Genomic DNA, 22,251 nt, shown 5'->3' on the forward strand with positions numbered 1-22,251 from the left:
TCTAGTGGAAAGCGTCCGACGTGGTGAACTCCACGCATGCGCCCCCCGAGAATAGTATGGTTTATAATGGGATAATGTGATTTTTTTTTCTTTCCTTCTTTCTTTCACAACACGAAGGTGGATAACACTGAGGTAGAGAGATTGGATTCTCTTTCCTTGAATGAAAAAGATAGATAGGGGTTATGTGGGGATATTGATTTTGAGAATTTCCTCCTTCTCCCCTCTCACTTCCCCTCTCCCCCTTTTTTTGAGATAGGGGAATGGGCAAGATTCCAGGTGTTTCCTCCTTTTCCTCTTTTTTTATTTTTGCCTTCCCTCCCCCTTTTTTTTGTTTTGTTTTTTGATAGTAACTCAGATGGCCCAGGAGAATTAAGGGGATATGCCGCGGTGTAGAATTATTTTTGTATTTAAACGTATGTTAAAGAGGAAGTAAACCCTGATGAGTTTACTTCCTCTTTCATTACCTGCAAAGGCAAAGCATAATGGACTACTATGCTATATATAGCATAGTAGTCCATTATGTGTCACTTACCTGACACAGGAGCCAGCGAAGTCACCGCTGTCCCCTGTAGTCCGGCACATCCATCTTCTCGGTGGGGTCTCGCAGCTCCGCCGCTGTCATTCGGCGAAGCCGCGATGACATCACTCCCGCGCATGCGCACGGGAGCCGAGATGCGCGGCATTGTGCGGCATCTTCGTCATCGACGATGCCACGCTCAGTGCGCCTGCGCACCGCTGTCTACAGTGCATGCACCTGCGCACCGCTGTCTACAGCGCATGCACCTGCGCACCGCTGTCTACGGCGCATGCGCCGTAGACAGCGGTGCCCGTCTTCGGGCAAATATCTCCTAAACCGTATAGGTTTGGGAGATTTTTCTTGGACCTACAAGTAAGCCTTAATCTAGGCTTACCTGTAGGTCAAAGTGGTTTGTAAGGGTTTACAACCACTTTAAAGGATCAATCCATTCAAGTACCTAATGTAATTTTTATATGTATGTATGTGTATTTTGAAAATGTTGAGTATTATCATGAATGATTTGCAAATTGTGTTGCAAAGTATGTAAGATTTTTTTAAATGTGAAAAAAACTTAATAAAAACAATTTAAAACAAACTAAAAAAAAATGCAGCCACTGTGCCCATCAAATGCAGCCACTGTGCCATCAAATGCAGCCACTATTGTATCAAAAGCAGCCACTGTGCCCATCATATACAGCACCTGTACCCATCATATGCAGCCTCTGTGCCCATAATATGAAGCCTGTACCCATCATATGTAGCCTCTGTGGCCATCATATGCAGCCTCTGTGCCCACTATGCCATCAATTGCAGCCACTGTGTCCATAAAATGCAGCCACTGTGCTCCATCAAATGCAGCCACTGTGCCCATCATATGTAGCCTCTATGCCCACCATATGCAGCCTCTGCTCCCATCATATGTAGCCTCTGTCCATCATATCCAGCTTGTGCCCATCATATGCAGCCTCAGTGTCCATCATATGCAGCCTGCGCCCATCATATGCAGCCTCTGTGCCCATCATATGCAGCCTCTGTGCCCATCATATACAGCCTGTGGCCATCATATGTAGCCTGGACATGATCCACTCAGAACAGGCCTCACCATGGTCGACCAAAAAGTTGAGTGTATGTGCTCAGCATCATATACAGAAGTTGTCTTTGGGAAATAGACATATGAGTGCTGACAGCATTACTACAGAGTTTAAACAGAGTTTAAAGGGTTGGGTGGGGGAGGGCAGCCAGTCAGTGCTCAGACCATACACCACACACTGCATCAAATTGATCTGCATGGCTGTCTTCCCAGAAGGAAGCTTCTAAAGATGATGCACAAGAAACAGTTTGCTGAAAGCAAGCAGACTAAGGGCATGGATTACTGGAACCATGTCCTGTGGTCTGATGAGACCAAGATAAACTTATTTGGTTCAGATGGTGTCAAGCGTTTGTGGCAACAACCAGGTTAGGAGTACAAAGACAAGTGTGTCTTGCCTACCACAAGCATGGTGGTGGGAGTGTCATGGTCTGGGGCTGCATGAGTGCTGCCAGCACTCGGAAGCTCAGTTCATTGGGGGAACCATGAATGCCAACATGTTCTGTGACATACTGAAGCATAGGTGTCACTGCTACAAGACACCACAAAGTCGGAGACACAGTGAAGCCGGAGACACAGTGGATAACACTACCTGTGCATATAGTTGCTGATCAGAAATCCCCACCGGCACTGCCACTCATCCCATTCCCCCCACCAAGGAGTAAGAAAAATAATAAAAATAGAGAATACATGGAAAGGAAAGTCCTCGAGGCGAGAGAGCAGGGTGGCATTCTCTTCCCTGAGGGCCGCCTGCTCCTGGGCTAATTCTCGCAGGTTAAGTTCTGTGTCGTCTGCCCTTGTTTCCAAGTCAGCTGTACGCTGGCCTAAATCTCATATCTCCTGTGTCAGTCTATCTGTGATCTGATCGGATGTAGCTTTAAGGGCTTTTTTAAGCATAAGTTCCATGTGCGCAAGGAAGTCAGCCTGGGACATACCCGAGGTTGGTATTGCTGGGGATGCTGGAGGGCCCGTCTCATCCTCGTCTTCCTCACCGCTGCTTCCTTGATGCTGCTGATGGCTGTGCTGTTGCGAGGCAGCGAGGGCCTTCGCCGCCATCTTGGTGGAAGCACGCGCGAGGGCTTCTTTAATGGGCTTCGACTTGCTCTTTCCCCGCTGACCCGTTAAAACCATCCCGGGAGGGGGGCGAGCAGCTGCCCGAGGATATCCGCTTGAACAGAACCGGTTGTCGGCTGGCAATTGCTTTTTAGAGTCCGGTTTCTCGGCGGTGGGTACGGAGCTCTAGTGGAAAGCGTCCGACGTGGTGAACTCCACGCATGCGCCCCCCGAGAATAGTATGGTTTATAATGGGATAATGTGATTTTTTTTTCTTTCCTTCTTTCTTTCACAACACGAAGGTGGATAACACTGAGGTAGAGAGATTGGATTCTCTTTCCTTGAATGAAAAAGATAGATAGGGGTTATGTGGGGATATTGATTTTGAGAATTTCCTCCTTCTCCCCTCTCACTTCCCCTCTCCCCCTTTTTTTGAGATAGGGGATTGGGCAAGATTCCAGGTGTTTCCTCCTTTTCCTCTTTTTTTATTTTTGCCTTCCCTCCCCCTTTTTTTTGTTTTGTTTTTTGATAGTAACTCAGATGGCCCAGGAGAATTAAGGGGATATGCCGCGGTGTAGAATTATTTTTGTATTTAAACGTATGTTAAAGAGGAAGTAAACCCTGATGAGTTTACTTCCTCTTTCATTACCTGCAAAGGCAAAGCATAATGGACTACTATGCTATATATAGCATAGTAGTCCATTATGTGTCACTTACCTGACACAGGAGCCAGCGAAGTCACCGCTGTCCCCTGTAGTCCGGCACATCCATCTTCTCGGTGGGGTCTCGCAGCTCCGCCGCTGTCATTCGGCGAAGCCGCGATGACATCACTCCCGCGCATGCGCACGGGAGCCGAGATGCGCGGCATTGTGCGGCATCTTCGTCATCGACGATGCCACGCTCAGTGCGCCTGCGCACCGCTGTCTACAGTGCATGCACCTGCGCACCGCTGTCTACAGCGCATGCACCTGCGCACCGCTGTCTACGGCGCATGCGCCGTAGACAGCGGTGCCCGTCTTCGGGCAAATATCTCCTAAACCGTATAGGTTTGGGAGATTTTTCTTGGACCTACAAGTAAGCCTTAATCTAGGCTTACCTGTAGGTCAAAGTGGTTTGTAAGGGTTTACAACCACTTTAAAGGATCAATCCATTCAAGTACCTAATGTAATTTTTATATGTATGTATGTGTATTTTGAAAATGTTGAGTATTATCATGAATGATTTGCAAATTGTGTTGCAAAGTATGTAAGATTTTTTTAAATGTGAAAAAAACTTAATAAAAACAATTTAAAACAAACTAAAAAAAAATGCAGCCACTGTGCCCATCAAATGCAGCCACTGTGCCATCAAATGCAGCCACTATTGTATCAAAAGCAGCCACTGTGCCCATCATATACAGCACCTGTACCCATCATATGCAGCCTCTGTGCCCATAATATGAAGCCTGTACCCATCATATGTAGCCTCTGTGGCCATCATATGCAGCCTCTGTGCCCACTATGCCATCAATTGCAGCCACTGTGTCCATAAAATGCAGCCACTGTGCTCCATCAAATGCAGCCACTGTGCCCATCATATGTAGCCTCTATGCCCACCATATGCAGCCTCTGCTCCCATCATATGTAGCCTCTGTCCATCATATCCAGCTTGTGCCCATCATATGCAGCCTCAGTGTCCATCATATGCAGCCTGCGCCCATCATATGCAGCCTCTGTGCCCATCATATGCAGCCTCTGTGCCCATCATATACAGCCTGTGGCCATCATATGTAGCCTGGACATGATCCACTCAGAACAGGCCTCACCATGGTCGACCAAAAAGTTGAGTGTATGTGCTCAGCATCATATACAGAAGTTGTCTTTGGGAAATAGACATATGAGTGCTGACAGCATTACTACAGAGTTTAAACAGAGTTTAAAGGGTTGGGTGGGGGAGGGCAGCCAGTCAGTGCTCAGACCATACACCACACACTGCATCAAATTGATCTGCATGGCTGTCTTCCCAGAAGGAAGCTTCTAAAGATGATGCACAAGAAACAGTTTGCTGAAAGCAAGCAGACTAAGGGCATGGATTACTGGAACCATGTCCTGTGGTCTGATGAGACCAAGATAAACTTATTTGGTTCAGATGGTGTCAAGCGTTTGTGGCAACAACCAGGTTAGGAGTACAAAGACAAGTGTGTCTTGCCTACCACAAGCATGGTGGTGGGAGTGTCATGGTCTGGGGCTGCATGAGTGCTGCCAGCACTCGGAAGCTCAGTTCATTGGGGGAACCATGAATGCCAACATGTTCTGTGACATACTGAAGCATAGGTGTCACTGCTACAAGACACCACAAAGTCGGAGACACAGTGAAGCCGGAGACACAGTGGATAACACTACCTGTGCATATAGTTGCTGATCAGAAATCCCCACCGGCACTGCCACTCATCCCATTCCCCCCACCAAGGAGTAAGAAAAATAATAAAAATAGAGAATACATGGAAAGGAGAGGAAAAGAGGGGAAGGAACAAAGAAAAAGGAAGACAAAGAATAAGAGAAAGAACAAGAAAGACGGCTGGAAAGAGGGTGGAGGAAAAAAAATAAAATTTAGGATGAAGAGAGATAAAAGGGAGAGAAAGGAGTACAAAGAAAAAGAGTGGTACATCCTAAAATGTAGTTACATAGTTTCTTAGTAGGTGAAGTTGAAAAAAGACACAAGTCCATCCTATGTGTGTGATTATATGTCAGTATTACATTGTATATCCCTGCATGTTGGGGTCATTCAGGTGCTTATCTAAGCCCTTGTACACACGGTCGGACATTCCCGACGGAAAATGTTCGATTGGACCGTGTTGTCGGATAATCCGACAGTGTGTGGGCTCCATCGGACTGTTTCCACCGGAACATCCGACGGACCAAGTTTGAGAGCTTGGCTATAAAACTTTCCGACAACATGATCCGATCCCGTCAGTTCCGATCGTGTGTAATTTGGTGGTTGGTTTTTCTAATCAACATCTCCTTTTTTGACAGTTTGCTCATCTTCGCAGTTTTTTTGGTGTGTTTTGTGTGTCAACTTACCACAACTTATTATCTTTTTATTTTATTGTTTTCTTTTTTAATCTAGAGGAGGTTGTTTGGTGTTGGTGCCCCTTGTTATTCATTTGACTTTGTATTTTTGAAATTTACCTGCCTACTTACAAATAAACTGTCCTTTTTGAAGTAAATCACATAGGCAAGTATTTCTTTAACCAAAAAAAAAACATTATTTAGGTGTCAGTAACAAATAAAGAGGGAGGCAGCGCTGGAGAAACTGGGGAGTTTAGTGAAGCCTTTGGCCCCCAGTGCACACATCAACGCAGAGGAGTACATATCTGAGGGAGAGCAGTCTGGTCCTGAAGTCCAAGAAACCTGAAAGAGCAGCAGATGACATCTATGTTCCCAGGCTGTGGTCCTACAAGAGTCTGCATCTTCTGTCAGACAAGACTGAACCCAGGTTATCACTCTCTGGTCTTCCTTCCACGCTTCCTTCCAGGCTGTGGCGGTGGTGCTGGAGGTGTGGCAGAAGGAGGAGGAGGAGGAGGAGCATGGTCCAAATCACACAAGTGTGTTGCTTGTGTGATTTGGCCCAACAACCCCTTGTTGAGGGTGGTGTGTATGATGAGCTCCTCACACAAGATGTGTTGCCCCTCCTCCATTTGCTGGAGTTTGCAGGCAGCCAAGGCGGCAAACGCCTCTTGAAATGTGGGGGTAGCTTTGAGGGCCGCTGAAGCCTCCCCGATGAGTTTCAGAGCCGACTCCTCCACATTCCTCCCCTTTCTGGCCCTTTTGTGTGGAAGGCGGAGGGGGGGGGGGACTTGGGATTCAGTCAGGCTCCTCCGCCTGCCCACCGCTTGGCTGCCGCTTGCCCCTGCCTCCTCCTGGCTGCCACTTTCCACAGCTACCTCCTGGCTACTGCATTCCACACCCTCCTTTTCCTGACTAAGGTCTTCCTGTGTATGAAAAAGGGAAATAGTTTTGGTTTTGGCCACTACTGTCTATTGATATGTGAAACACTTTCTAAAATCAGCAATTAGTGAGCAAAAATCAAGTTAACATCATTCATTTTTACTCCCAAAATATGTAGAACAATACTATACCTGTCTCAAGCTGGGCTCCTCCAGTTCTTCCTGAGTGGAAGGCCCAGGTTGGGTGTCGGAATACTCAGCAGGGGTGGAATGTAGCATAGAAAGACGCGTGGAAAGAAGGGTAGAGAGGGATTCCCTGACATCAGCCCATAATACCACAGCCTGGGGACATAAACGTCATCTGGTGCAGCTCCAGTTTGCATGGACTTCAGCTCCTTCTTGCATTCCCTCAGATTTGTACTCCTCAGGCCACCAATTTTCATTCTTAAATAGTTGATGTCTGCCCTGGGGACCACCGGCTTCACAAACTCAACCAGTTTCTCCATCGCTGCCTGCCTATTTAATTTGTTACTGTAGTGAGGATGAATAGATTGCCACAGGCAGGACAGTTCCCTGGACTTATCGATGAACAGAGGGAGAAAACTATGGTCGTTAAACCCATCCATATTCTCTGCAAGACACAACACAAGACAAACCCTAATGTCAGGCTAAACTCCACTAAATCTTGTCCCAATGCAGGCCTTAATCTAGAAGCAGTGTAGGCTAGTGATATACAAAGTTAAAAATTGTACCTTCGTTTGCACGATCGGCGCGTCAGCTTCTCCCTCTGTTCACAGATCGTACGTACAACACACATGCGTTGCGTTTTATATACAGTGCGCATGCATGAAACTCCGCCAGCCCCTGACAATCTTTCTAGACTATTCCCCACCCCTTCTCTTTTGGCGCAGTAGGGAGAGCACATGGCGGAGACACAGCAGGTGCGCACTTATAGTTCCACTAACGAGGAGGAGGACGAGGAAAGCCCGGAGCCAGAAATGTCCCGATCCCGGGGGAGAAGATTTAAGGCCTCAAATATGTCTTTTGGAGAGATGTTGGAGATGGTGGACATATTGAAGAGGAACGACTATAATGGGAGGTATGGACCTTACCCAAACCCAAATATCAGAAAGGCCAAAATCATGACTAAAGTTGTGAAGAGTCTTCAGAAGAATTTTGGGGTACGACGATCCAAGGATCAACTAAGAAAACGCTGGTCAGACCTGAAACTGAGGGAGCACGATCAGTACAGAAGGATCAAGTGAGTTCTTCAAAAAAAGTAAGTAGTCATCGTGTGTTCATATTATTATTATTGCTTGCATACTGCTCCATGTGCTTTAATTTAATGGTGTACAGTTTAAAATGGCCACTTTCATGTTCATGGGTTCACTCTTTCGTAATAAACATCGTTCGTTAGCCCACTCCAAAAACGATGTTTTGCCAACTTGCACTTGACTACATTTGTTCACACTACAGGTAAGTATTCCAGCTTTAGAAAGTGTCAAAAATAATGTTTTCACCTTTGAACTCTGCCAAAAAACACAATTGTACGACACTTCCAAGCAATGTTTCACATTCTCAGGTCTGCCCTCAAAATATCAGTATTCCTTTTTTACATTATCATAGGGGAGAGACGACTCGGGGCGTCTGAGGACACCAGGGACCCCACACCTCCCAAAGAAGGGGAAATACAAAAAGCACAAGCAGAGGAGGAGGAGGAAGGAGAGATTTTTGAAATTGGCGAAATTGTCACCACAACAGGTGAGTGTCGGAGACCACAGCTTCTGGTAAGCTAATCAATGTATGTCTGCATATTTATAATACATGGTGTTTTTTTTGTTTTGTTTTTAGGTGATGTGGAAGAAGAATCGCATTTTACCAGTGAAAGTGCCCAGATCCTCATTGGGGAGATAATGGGGTGCAATCGCGATTTAGAGAATATACAGAAAAATATCAATGATGTTCAACAAAAAATGAAGAACATCATTGATGTTTTGGGGAGAGTCTGAAACGCCCCAAACTAGCTGGCATAGTTTTAAAATTTTCAAAAACACTTTTATATTTTTCGAAAAGCCAAATTTGGAAGATTCACACAGTGTGTCAACATGTACTATCTCCCATCATAGGGGATCAATGTACGTGTTTTGTGGGTACAACCCCTTCCTTGCTACTAAAGTGGCTGAGATGAAGGGGTTGCATCCCCAAAACATGTACATTGATACCCCATGATGGGAGATAGTACATGTTGACATTAGGCATGGGATCAGAAGGAAAATGGACACTTTTTGAGTCTCAATTTGTGTGCATCTTCCAAATTTGGCTTTTCCAGGGGTGACACCCCATCTGATGAAGGCAATATCAGCACAGTTAGTACATACTCATGTCTGATATTGTCTTCACTTTTGAAAGTTGAATTTTGTAAGTTACTGTGTTCTGTATATTATGGGTGTTATTTACTAAAGGCAAATCCACTTTGCACTCCAAGTGCAGTTTCAGGTGCACTTTTGCAGTGCACTTGTAGTGCATAGTGGATTTGCCTTTAGTAAATAACACCCACAGTGATGTTTAAATTTCCCCAATCACGCCATTTTCATGACCCCACATATTTCTGCCATGGTGCTGAAAATGAGCAATATTTTTGTCAGTAATGCACTACATACATTATCAACAAAAATAAGGTGTGTGTGTAGAAGACCCACAACATAATAAGATTATTTGAAGAAGAGATTGTCACCTCATCTTGCTCAGAACTTGGGTTTTCACTGTTGTAGAAAAAGGCCCCAAAAAAAACAGCAAAAATTAGACACAAACATTTTTGGACAATATCAGTATAACATTTTGGTAAATGAGTATTTAAAGCCTAAAGTATAAGGTCCCCTTATCAGATTCATCCCCCCCCATCCCCCCATCTGATGGGCCATTGCAAAAAATGAGGGGGGGGGGGTGGACAGGTAACCCTCTCCACTTCATTGAGAGCTGAATGCATAAATAATGTGTGATACTTTGGCCAGCCCCTCCTTACTGACACTATTGGCAGCCCACCAGACAGGTAAGAAGTGTCATAATACAAAAAAAAGGAACAAATTGAAGCACATTTTGACATTCTGCTATTACCTATCAAGATAATAATAGGAGAAAAAAAACTTTAAACTGTAGCATTTGAAAGTATTGAGGCAGGCCCTTAGTGCAATGCTTTGGTGAATTCATCCGTAAATCTGACCAGAAAAAAGGTAGGTATAGTGGGTATTTGGTTTGGCAAAGTCAGCAGATAGAGGATTGCTATCAGCTGACCTAGCAGTTGGGGGGAAGGGGGTTCCTAATGAGTTTGGCCCAACCAAAAGAAAAATTCTGGCACTCTGCATGAATTCAAGCACACATATAACATTTGTACACATTTTAGGGGGTGTTTAGGGGAAAGCAATACTATGGAGCTGACAAAATAACAAGCGACTAGGCTATAGGTTTAGGGCCCCAGAAGAGCATGCTGGGGAACTTAGTGAAGGCAAATATGCATGAAGGACAAAAAAGGAACTCGAAAAGCTTCCAGCATGCATGAGGACAAAGGGGCACAGCATATCAATTAGAGCATATTGCAATCATGGTAATTAGGGAATGAGGAAAGAAATCCAATACATTAGCAAACATTAAATACATAGAATGTGATATTAAAGGAGAAAACTTACCTTCATATAGTCCTTCTGCAGGACCTGAATAATGGCAGAACAGGTCTCTGGAATAATGATTCCCTGAGCCGGGGGGAGATGCCTGTTGAGAACTTGAGGTCCGGAAGACTTCTCCCTGTCACCAAGTAGCGATGAGCCTCTGCTCCGGAGTGATGGCTTGCCACATGCAGGTATCCTGCCTGCTGATATAAGGGGACAGCAAAGCCAGCAGACGGTGAAAAATGGGGTCCATCATCCGGAGATAATTCCTGAAATCATCAGGATTATTCTCCTGAATGTCAAGAAGCAAAGGCATGTGCGAGAACTGGTCACGCTGGCGCAACCAATTCTTGGTCCACGAACTCCTCCTTGCCCTTTTCATGTTTCAAAGCTAAAAGCCCAACGCCAAGCCCCTGCACAGCACGAACTCTACGACGAGTACTTACACGAAACATGGCTTGAAAACGGTCGGATGGTCAGAACGGACAACAAAAAGCACCGATAAACAACAAGGCCTGAAAGAACAAACTGAAAACCAGAAACGAGCAGACAATAAGCAATGAAAATCAAAGCGTACTGTACCAAGATATAGTCCACAATGAGCAACAAATGTGACTACATGCACTGATAAGCAGATACGCACCAACAAGCACAAACTGAAGAGCAGTAACAATCTGAAGCACAAATCTGAAAAGCGCGAATCGTCTCTAACCAAACTTCTAAACACAAGATCAGCAGAAGGAGCCCAAAGGGTGCCGGACATGGTACTGAACTTCCCTTTTCTAGTCCCGTCATACGCTGCTTACGTCACTGCATTCTTGCCAAACGGAAATTCCGACAACTTAGTCTGACCGTAATCTGTAAGATTACAGTACCGTATGGGTATTGTGTGTTTTTACTTTTTTGAATTTGGCACCTATCTCTGCTCCCGTGCATCGTAACGTCGCAGGGAACGGAGCTCAGCGGCACTCGGGCACTGTGTGAATTGAGCAAGGAGACAGCTCGCACACACAGCGGGGAGACATTGCAGGATCCAGGGGACAAGGTAAGTAACTCTCCCTGAATCCTGCGATGCGATCCCGAGTCTGGTTTGGGAGCCAGACTCGGTAATACCGCCAGGGGGGTTAAAGGGGGTTCCCAGATTGCAATAAGCCTCCATCCGCAGACCCGACAACCAACAGCCAGGGTTGTCGGAAAGAGGCCCTTGTCCTCATCAACATGGGGACAAGGTGCTTTGGGGTGGAGGGCACAGGGCACCCCTTCCCAAAAGCAGCCACACCTCTATGTTGAGGGCATGTGGTCTGGTACGTTTCAGGAGGGGGGGTGCTCGCTCTTCCCCACCCCCGCCAGGCTGCGTGCTCAGTTAAGGGTCTGGTATGGATTTCGGGGGGACCCCCCACACCGTTTTTTTGGCGTAGGGGGTTACCCTTAAAATCCATACCAGGCGACGGGGCTCGCAAGGTGTCAATCTCGCCGATGAAAGCGGCGACATTGACTACCTTCTCTAGTCCTCATACCTGGAGTCATGTTCAAAATGAACATACTTTAGTCCGTGTGTGGGCAAGTCCGTTCATTTTGAAAGTCCATCAGACTTTCGCCAAAAGTCCGACAGGAAGTCCGTCCAAAAGTCCGTTGTGTGTGTGCAAGTCTGCTCGTTCGGAAAGTCTGGTGGACCTCCGCTGCAAAGTCCAGCGGACTTCCGCCGCAAAGTCCGGCGGATTGTCCTCCGAACCAAGTCTGCCAGAAAGTCCGATCATGTGTACGTGGCCTTAAATCAGGGGTCTCAAGCCCTCCAGCTGTTGCAAAACTACAAGTCCCATCATGCTTTTGCCTGTGGTAGTTGTTAGGTTGCTCGACTTCTGTAAGTAACCCCTGGTAGCCTAGGCTAGGATTGAAGAGCGGAGGTCCCTTTCACCGGTGGACAAAACATTACACATACACTGTTGTACGTGAATAATGAATGTGTCTATTGAAGCACACACAACAATTTTATTTAGTTTGAACAGAAGGACAGCCCTGTGGTTTAACCAATCAGGGACTGCCACATAAAATATGCAAGATAGTATATTTTACTACGTCATCATGGTTTTTTTGTACAAGCAATTTCTGCCTAGTAACAAAAAGCTAAATATATACATTTTTATACAGTTTAAAATGTTTCTTAAGTCTGGTGCAAGACAGGCCTGTGGTTTTAACACCATGGAGTTACTTCTGCTCTCAAAAAGGGAAGTAGCTTAACCGCATCCATCTGTTCTAAACAGATATCTAACCTTGTGACAATTCTAAATGCCTTGTACAAGCAAAACACATATGACCTTAAGCAATAGATTTCTATGTCATGCTAACAGTAATTTTCCAATACCCAAAATGGATGTCTTCTAACAAGATGGTTCCCTCATTTACCTTATAATCCTTCCTTTGATCATTCTGTGATTTACATAATGATCATTCCTTTTCTAATTTAATAGCACAGGCTTCATACTCCGAACCCTTGTGCTCTTGGTTTCTATACCATACCGTTGGATCCTTAACAATGGAAGTGAGTTTCAGATCCTTCGGAACGACCGTGTTTCCCTTTTTACATAAACATTTGATTATCTTATAACAGGCATATAAAAATAGAATGAAGAGAATCACAGTGACAATTGTCATGGCAGCATTTCGGAGCCAAGATATTAATCCCCCAAAACTAAAACTGCTCGAGAAGGGATCCCAGTTTTTTCCTATGTTCCTTGCCTCTTTCTGTAGTTTATTTACCTCTTCCCTGTGTTGAGCAATAACGTCATAGTAGTCTGGGACTTCGATGCTGGTATTATGAATCCAGGTACAGCACTCATAATCCTCAGTAGTCTCACAGAGGCCAGTAAGGGCTGCACTCATACTTTCTATAGCCAACTCATGTAGTTCTAGTTGCTTCCTAATTGCCCTAGTTTCTAGATTTAGTTTGGTTATGTCATCAGAATTTTCCTCCAGAATCTCATCAATTATGCCAGTGTAATTATTTAATCTTTTCATTAGGTCAATTCCCCACCCTGTCCAGGAAGGGAACCATGCCCAGGCCATATCTTTTTCTAAAAACAATTCTCGTTTATTACGGTGTCTAAGGGGATATCTAGGATGCATGCTGGCTTCAAGGAGGTGACTTCCCTTGTTATCCCCTAATACCCCCATAATAGGAACCAGGGCTGCAAGGTAACACCACCCCTGGGGTTTGGTTGGGATCCAGGGGTGACAGAGTTTGCCGCAGCATATATATATGGTATTTCCTAGAGCTAGGGGTCGTTTATGGAACACGTTCCTAAGAGTATCAGAAAGGCCAGAGAGCACCAGAATTGACATTAATTGGTGTATTGTAGTCTTGGTACTGGAGCTAAGAAAGTCTAAAAAGGTGGCATTTAGGGTGGGATCTGAAGTATGGAAGAAAGAAGGACTGTTAAATGATGTCATTGAAATGTTAAGTTTTGCTTGTTTGCAAACCTCGGCTCCATCTGTGGTGTTTCCCAGTCGGAAACACCAGTCTGGGAAGTGGCTTCTACCTATAATTTGGAAAGTGAGGGTTTTATTTGGACGGGTCCTAGTAACATTCGTTAGGACGATAGGGGGTGTTCCATTAAGGAGGGGGGTAAAATTCAAGGGGACTGCCATGAGAGGGATTCTAGCTGTACTGGGATGTAGCTTGCTGCAAATCCAGCATTTCTCAAAACCAGATTTTTGAGCATAGCTATATTTGAATTTTAGTAGTAACATCTTGTTAGTCAGTCCCTTAGGTGACTCATTAACGGGTACAATACTTCTACTATGTCTTTGGCCGGGGGTATTATTCATCTTAGGTGGTCCACATATCCCTTTTAATAGACCTAAATCTTCTGGATGATATATACAGTTGGCTATAAACCATGTGGGCAGGAATACAAATAGTACCAGACTACCCCAAAGGCATACAGCCTTCCCTGACACTGATGGAGAAAGCATCTTTGTTTTTTTAAAGTTCTGATTATTTGTTATCTAAGAGTTCTGTTCTTCTTCTTCGTTTCTCATCCCGGCAGTTGTTGGCTCTGTTTTGTCCTTTTGAGGGGGTGTGGGATCTTCCAGGGAAATTTGTTCTATGCCTCTCTGAACTTCTTGTAGATCTTGTTCTTGGGAGTTGCTGCTCTCTGTCACTGCCAGGGGCTCTGGAGTCGAAGGGAAGCTGGGGACACTTTTTAAGACGGCTGGCGTGGATCCAGGTGTTTCCTAGGTCTGTTAACACTGCGGTCCTGGATACCTTTTCCACCTTCCATGGTCCTGAGAAAGCCGGTCCGATACTCTTTCTTTGTGCTAATTGTTTGATCAGCACTTTATCCCCAGGGATGAAGGGATGCGTTGGTTCTGTGGGAAGAGGGAAAAAAGGTGACAGAAACGTGTTCGTTCATTTCATGAAGCATACTTACCAGGTTTTTCACGTACATTTCCTGTTGGGAATAAATGTCAATATCAGTGTCTTGGTCTAATGGGGGTAATTCTATGTTTGCGGGGATTCCCATGAGGACCTCAAAGGGTGATAGTTTTGTTCTTGCATGTGGTGTGGTCCTAATTTGGAACAATACAGCAGGCAGATGGTCAAGCCATCCTTTCAACGTGCCTCCTGTGGCCTTTTTTAGTTTATCTTTGATATTCCTATTCATTCTTTCCACTACTCCTGCACTTTGTGGGTGATAAAGGATTTCATATATATATATTGATCAAAGGGGCAGCCCCTATATGTCCTGGACCATGGAGATATGAGAGTGCAGCCCCTATATGTCTCTTCCCCTCTTTTGACCAAAGACCTTCAGGGTCTTTGGTCAATCCTTCCTTTGTCCAAAAATGGACATCATCTTTTGTGGCCATTGATTGCATCTGTGCTATAACAGTTTTAAAGTTAGGTGCTGCGAAGTGTTCCTTGAAAAACATTGTTGTGGGGGCAGGTGGGTTAGGGGAAAAGGCAGCAGCTCTTTTAGCTTCTCTGTCAGCAAGAGCATTCCCTTTTGAAACACGACTGCTGTCAGAGGAGTGTGCCTTTACTTTAATTATGGCTACCTTTTTTGGAAGAAGAATGGCTTGGAGGAGAGCACTAATCTGTGTGGAGTTGGCAATTATTTTGTTGTCTGCTGTTTTAAAACCTCTATTGGCCCATATCACACCAAAATCATGCACCACTCCAAAAGCATATCTACTGTCTGTGTAGACGTTCACCTCTTTACCGGTGAATAGAATGCAGGCCCTAGTGAGGGCTTCTAACTCTGCTACCTGGGCTGAAGAAGGAGGTAATGATTTTGCCTCCAGTACGATGTCTGGTAGTTGAACAACTGCATAACCGGTTAAAAAGGTGGAGTCAGAGGGACGTGAGCAGCTACCGTCAACGAAAACATCCTCTGCACCTGAGATAGGGGTGTCAGTGAGATCCGGTCTGGGACTGGTAATAGCAGCAACCTTTTCCGAACAGTCATGTATAATGTCTGGGTCATGTGGTAAACGCAACATGGAATGCAAAAGGCGCACAGCGGGGTTGCTGGCAGGCACATATTTGAGTGTGAGGTTATCAGTGTTCATCAGTGTTATCTCATAACCACTAAGTCTTTGCGAGGTCATATGTTGGGTATTCATGTTCTGAATAAGATGCGTGACTGAATGAGTGGTATAGAGAGTCAATGGGTGACCTAGCACTAATTTGTTTGCATCTTGTACAGCCATTGCACAGGCAGCAAGATTTTGGAGACAGAATGGCATTCCCTGTACTTGGATGGGGAGTTTTTTTTTTTAGATAGGTAGGAGACAGGGCGGTAGCCTGTTCCATGCTGTTGTGTTAGCACGGCGGCAAAAGAGGTCCCCGAGACTACACAGTATAGTTGAAAAGCTTTACCATAGTCTACCAACCCTAGGGCGGGAGCATTTGACAGACTGTTTAATAGAGCTTGAAAAGCTTGTAGTCTGTCTTCAGTCCAATCTATTAATTTAGGGGCTGTCGAGCCAGTAGCCTCTCTTAGGATACTATCACAATGAGAACAGTCAGGGATCCATTGGCGGCAATATACAATTGCACCCAAAAATGAGAGTAGGGCGGCCTTGTCTTTTGGGGGACTGAGAGCTCGAAGGGCTGCGGCACGTTTGGGGGACACTAGCCTTGTCCCTTCCTTTAGAATGCACCCTAGGTATTCTACCTGTGGCTGGCACCATTGTATTTTCTTCCTTGAGGCTAGATGCCCGGCGTGAGCTAGGTGTTGTAACAGTGATGTTGAATCGACCGCACAATCTTCAGCAGTTCGACTGCACAGGAGCAAGTCGTCCACATACTGTATCAGTACCGACCCTCGCTCAGATGTCCAAGACTTGACAGTCTCGTTGAGTACCATAGAGAAGGCGGCTGGACTGTCTACATACCCTTGCCAGGTTAGTTGGCCCCCGGCCCAGGAGAAAGCAAACATAGGTTGGGCTTCCTCTGCAATGGGAATGCTAAAGAAAGCATTCGCTAAATCAATTACTGTGTAGCATAGAGAGTCTGCCGGTATGCATGAAAAAATAAGTGATGTCTGAGACTAGGGGTGGGAGGGGAATCACTTGTTTGTTTACTGCTCTGAGGTCTTGGACGAGTCTCCACTCGCCACTGGCCTTCTTTACAGGGTAAATGGGTGTGTTCCAGGGACTGATGATTGGTCTCAGGATACCTTTTGATATGTAATCATTAATTTGAGGGGAGATGCCTTTGACTTTCTCTGGGGGTAGGGGATACTGTTTTTGATATTGTATCCCTGCATCTGACCGCATTTGGGGTGCATATGGTGTGCAATTAATAAAGCCCACACTACCTTTGTTTTCTGCCCAAATTGTGTGATGGTCAAGGGAGGAAGGTATCATTAGAAAGAAACTCCTGTGTGCATGTCTTTTTGGGAACCCTCTGTGTGCATGTCGCTTAGGGCCATGTAAGTCACATAATGGTGAACTAGCGGTAAGGGAACCTTCTTTATTAAACTTAATGGTAATACACAGTTGTGCCAAGAGGTCCCGTCCCATAAGGGGCACAGGGCATGAGGACAAGACGGCAAAAGTTTGGGTACATAATTTCTGTCCTTCTGGAGTGGCTACAGTCAGTGGTGGAGTGATGGGATGGGTGACAGGTGTCCCATTAATACCAACAGAGTTTCCCTCGGTGCATTATTTGTGGCTGTGTAGGATATTGGGGTAGTGGTTGACGAGGGTTCTGGTATGGCAGATAACGGGGATACTGTGGGCGGGTCTGGGGGTTAAATCCCCTGCCTCTGCCTCTTGCTCTAATCTGTCCAGTCCTATAAGGGCACTGGGATTTCCAATGTCCTTGCTGTCCACAATTGCCTATATTTTCCAAGGCATTTGTTCCATGCACAGAAACAATCCTTCATGTATTGTGGGTCAGCCCCTTTGCAGGGAGGATAAGAATGCTTATGTACCTGACAAATTTTACTGACTTCTTGCCAGTCTTCCTCTGAACAAGGACCTTGGGGTCCTGGGTCATGGATTCCCAATTGCTGACACCTTTCCCGGACTTGTGTCCAAAATGGTTCTACCTGGGGGCCAGGGATCATATTACTGACAAATTCATAGGGTGATGGGGTGGCCATGGCTTGGGTTGCTGCAGTATTCCCCATCTAGTAGTCTGGGCAGTGTGTGTCTAGTGGCAGGACACAGGTGATAACACCCGGTTTGTCCAACAATCCGGTCTCTGGTCTGGGAGTAGGATCCCTGATCTTTTTTGGGGCAGATGGACTTATATAAAACTATGAAGATTTACCCTTAATATACGATGAAGGGTAAATTTTTCCTGGTGGCGGTATTTACCCCTCTTACACCAAGTCTGCAAGAGAACCCCCCTGGTCTGGTGGTCAGTCAAATCCACTTGTCATCTATTCTTAGGAAGAGTAGACCTAACGTGCAATGGGGGCAGGCGGATGCTATGTCACTACAAGAGGGCTCCTCATATTCTGCACTCATTTAAACAACAACAATTATTTTCCTTATACTCTATATTAAAACTTATACTCTATATACTTACACGTGTACCTAGAGAGAAACAGACATATTCTTAATATACTTTAAGACATGAAATAACCGTATTGCAATACATTTATCAATTTATAGTGCACTTTTTTTTTTTTTTTTTTAAAAATTTTTTTTCAAATGGGCGTCCACTCCACCAATCCCTTTGTCACGGGCGTAATCTACTACTTCCCGTGTTAAAAATACTATCACCAATAGTTTTAAGTCAGACCAACCTAGTCGGACTCCCCTAAACCTATAAATTCCTTGCGAGCCCTTTTAACCTCCCGAGGGACCAGCCTAGTTCCTCGCGAAGGCACAGTTACTTCTTTTAATTTTAAACTAAGTTCGTAGCGGCCGCCCGGACAGAGTAAGTGTTTACACCATTCACCAATCAGGTAAAAAAGAGTAAAGTGACTTACCTGTCGCAAGACGAGACGAACCCCACTTTGCTGGTACCAAAACTGTTAGGTTGCTCGACTTCTGTAAGTAACCCCTGGTAGCCTAGGCTAGGATTGAAGAGCGGAGGTCCCTTTCACCGGTGGACAAAACATTACACATACACTGTTGTACGTGAATAATGAATGTGTCTATTGAAGCACACACAACAATTTTATTTAGTTTGAACAGAAGGACAGCCCTGTGGTTTAACCAATCAGGGACTGCCACATAAAATATGCAAGATAGTATATTTTACTACGTCATCATGGTTTTTTTGTACAAGCAATTTCTGCCTAGTAACAAAAAGCTAAATATATACATTTTTATACAGTTTAAAATGTTTCTTAAGTCTGGTGCAAGACAGGCCTGTGGTTTTAACACCATGGAGTTACTTCTGCTCTCAAAAAGGGAAGTAGCTTAACCGCATCCATCTGTTCTAAACAGATATCTAACCTTGTGACAATTCTAAATGCCTTGTACAAGCAAAACACATATGACCTTAAGCAATAGATTTCTATGTCATGCTAACAGTAATTTTCCAATACCCAAAATGGATGTCTTCTAACAAGATGGTTCCCTCATTTACCTTATAGTAGTCATGCTTATAACTGTTAGCCTTGCAATGCCTTATGGGACTTGTAGTTTTGCAACAGCTGGAGGGCCACCAGTTTGAGATCCCTGCATTAAATGAATGTGCAGTTCCCTCCACCCAGTCTATGTCTGGATAGTTAAAATCCCTCATTATGATAATACTTCCCCATCCTTGCTGCTAATCCAAATTGTGATAGGAGATCTGTCATCTCCTCCCTCAGGTTAGGGGGCCTATAGCATACTCCCAGTATTATTTCCCCCTTAACTTCATCCGTTTGGAGCTCTACCCATAAGGATTCCACCTCCTCCCTAGCCCCCTTAGTGATGTCACCTCTCACATTCACTTGTACATTATTCTTGATGTATAGGCATATCCCTCCCCCTTTTTTACCCTGTCTATCCTTGCGATAAAAGGTATACCCTTGAATGGTTGCCAACCAATCATAAGAGCTGTTGAATCAGGTCTCTGAAATTCCCACAAAATCCAAATCCTCCTCATACAACAGTGTCTCTAGTTCACCCATCTTGTCCACCAGGCTCTTTGCATTGGTGAAAATGCCACGTAGTTTAGACCGGTCGCATATTATCCTCTTATTGGGTGTTTCGAGATTGCAACTAGGACTTGCTACTATACTTACCTTGGGTTTATGTGCATGGTCAACCTACCACTAATGCCCTCAATACTACCCTCTCGAATATGTTCCGCACTGACTATCTCTACCTCTGGACCCTCAACGCCTAGTTTAAAAGCACCATACCATAAGGGGTTTTAATACTGTACGAGTGGAAGGGACTCAAGAAGAGCTAAATGTCCATGGGATAGAGGCAAATTACTTGTCTGACCTTAAGTGCTGACAACCCACGCTATTATTAAAATAATTTTACTTGTAGGGGTCCCAATAATTTGGGAAATTTTATCAAGGGGTCACGGCATTAGAGGAGTTAAGAACCACTGCTTTAGTGAATTGACTTTAATGCGGTTCTAGGAAGTATTTACCAAGCATTTTTGGATTTTGAGGCAGCTATCGCATAAAGGGATAGTAAATTGACATTTTTAATATCACATGCAATATTTTGGAAAAAAAAGTAGTCATGTGACTCAAATACCGCATGCAATATGCTTTAGTGAATGGAGCCCACTGACACTAACGGACACTGATACTAAATTAATACTTAATCGCACTGACCCTGACCTTTGACGCTGACTTATGACTCTAACTTTAACCCTGACACTGACCTAAATCAAGCCCTGTGTTTTGTTTTGTATTTTTACACATATTTTTCTTTGTTTACATTTTTCTCCTCTAGCAAAGAGAAAAATATACAATATATCTACTCCATTTAAGAGGAGAAAATACAGGTGCTGCTGTGCAGTGACTACTTACTGTAATAGTCAATCAGAGGCTATCACAATGATCAGGTGATAAGGAACCAGGCCTCTCAGTTTCAACACAAAGACAACAGCGGATATATGAGGCCCCACAAAAACGAGACCCATTTTTGTAAGGCCGTAGATATGCATACCACATTGGGATGTGGTTAAATACTGACTGAGTATCAGTTAAACTATGAAAGCACTAAAAACATAAACATGGGCTAGTAATGAAGGGGTATAAACAGATTGTTACTTAAGTGACTGAGGAAACATATGCTGAGAGAATATTATAGGCTATCATTTTCTTCTTTCCTAAAATTCATGTTGCTTGACTGTATTCAGTAGTTACTGAGACACTGGGGTTGATTTATTAAAACTGGAGACTGCAAAATCTAGTGCAGCTCTGCATAAAAACCCATCAGCTTCCAGTTTTTTTTTTTTTGTGGAAGCTTAATTGAACAAGATATAGCTGATTGAGACACCATGCACAGCTGCATCAGATTTTACACTCTCCAGTTTTAGTAAATCAATGCCATAAAGTCAGACCAACTATAGTGTACAGGGACCTTGACTCCACTCTGATTTTACATGCTTTTAAAAAAAAATTAAAGCAGTGGATCAACATGACAATCAACAAGTAGGCTTAGAAAGCAGCCACTGTATTTCCTTTTGCATATTTTTTGTTTTGTTTTGTTTTCAATAAGAATATATTTGCTAAATCGGCTTTACATTGTACCACAAGTTTATAATTCATAAGGCTGAAACTCTTTTATATTATACAAGTTCATTACCATTTATTGTATTACTGATTTAATATTCTTATTCTGGATTAGTTTTAGCATTCCAATTATTTTTGGAGACTGTTGAACAATTTCTTAAAAGAACAACTACTTTATAGCATGCATATTTCGGCGACAAATGTAATTAGGAAAGACAGAAAAAAATGATAAGATTTTGCTTTACAAAATTACAGTATATGGAGTATATGCAGGGTGTCTTTGAGGCTTTTAGAGAATACATTAAATGTGCTATGGTTTCTGATTTATATGGTTTGTTTGCAAGTTTACATACATCAAATGCATAATTTATAGGTTCTTACTAAGTGCCTTCAGTTGCTAGGCCTTTTAGAAAGAATATTTCTAAAATAAGAAAAAACTAGGGCATCAGATTTAGCTTTTTTAAGAAATGAAAAGTGTGCAAAACTGTTACTACCATTAAAATATAAAAGTTTAATATTAAAATGACTAAAGACCTTTTGTGTTGTACAAACAAAACTGTTACGAAGTCCAGTAAAGTCAACTCCAATATTCTTAGTAGTGCTTCAAGAGGTTCCAGATTTTACATTTTTTTTTAATTCCTTTTTTAAAGATACATTATTAAACAGGGTCATAAGGCAGATCAAACAAACAGGTCCAAAGTCAGTGATCAGAGTACAATACGGAGAGCTACAATATAATGAACAACATCCCTAAGGTGATCCAAAACACTAACATGTAAATCTAGAAAATTTGCTCAGAATAAGATCACAGATAACAAAGCCACCAGAATATTTATGAGAAATATATGTGACTT

General features: G+C 43.9%; 1 long non-coding RNA gene across 1 annotated transcript; it reads right to left on the bottom strand.

Annotated features, from left to right (window-relative positions):
- Positions 1–12,187: 12,187 nt before the first annotated feature.
- Positions 12,188–19,302, bottom strand: LOC143924491 (uncharacterized). Its single transcript, XR_013261870.1, has 2 exons — positions 18,695–19,302; positions 12,188–14,612 (listed from the first exon to the last, which is right to left on the bottom strand). It is a non-coding gene; the product is annotated as an uncharacterized LOC143924491 (long non-coding RNA).
- Positions 19,303–22,251: the final 2,949 nt, after the last annotated feature.

This window comes from Lithobates pipiens, unplaced genomic scaffold (genome assembly GCF_037356315.1).
Source record: "Lithobates pipiens isolate NorthernLeopardFrog02 unplaced genomic scaffold, aLitPip1_a1.2 Scaffold_22, whole genome shotgun sequence".
Lineage (NCBI taxonomy): Eukaryota > Metazoa > Chordata > Amphibia > Anura > Ranidae > Lithobates > Lithobates pipiens.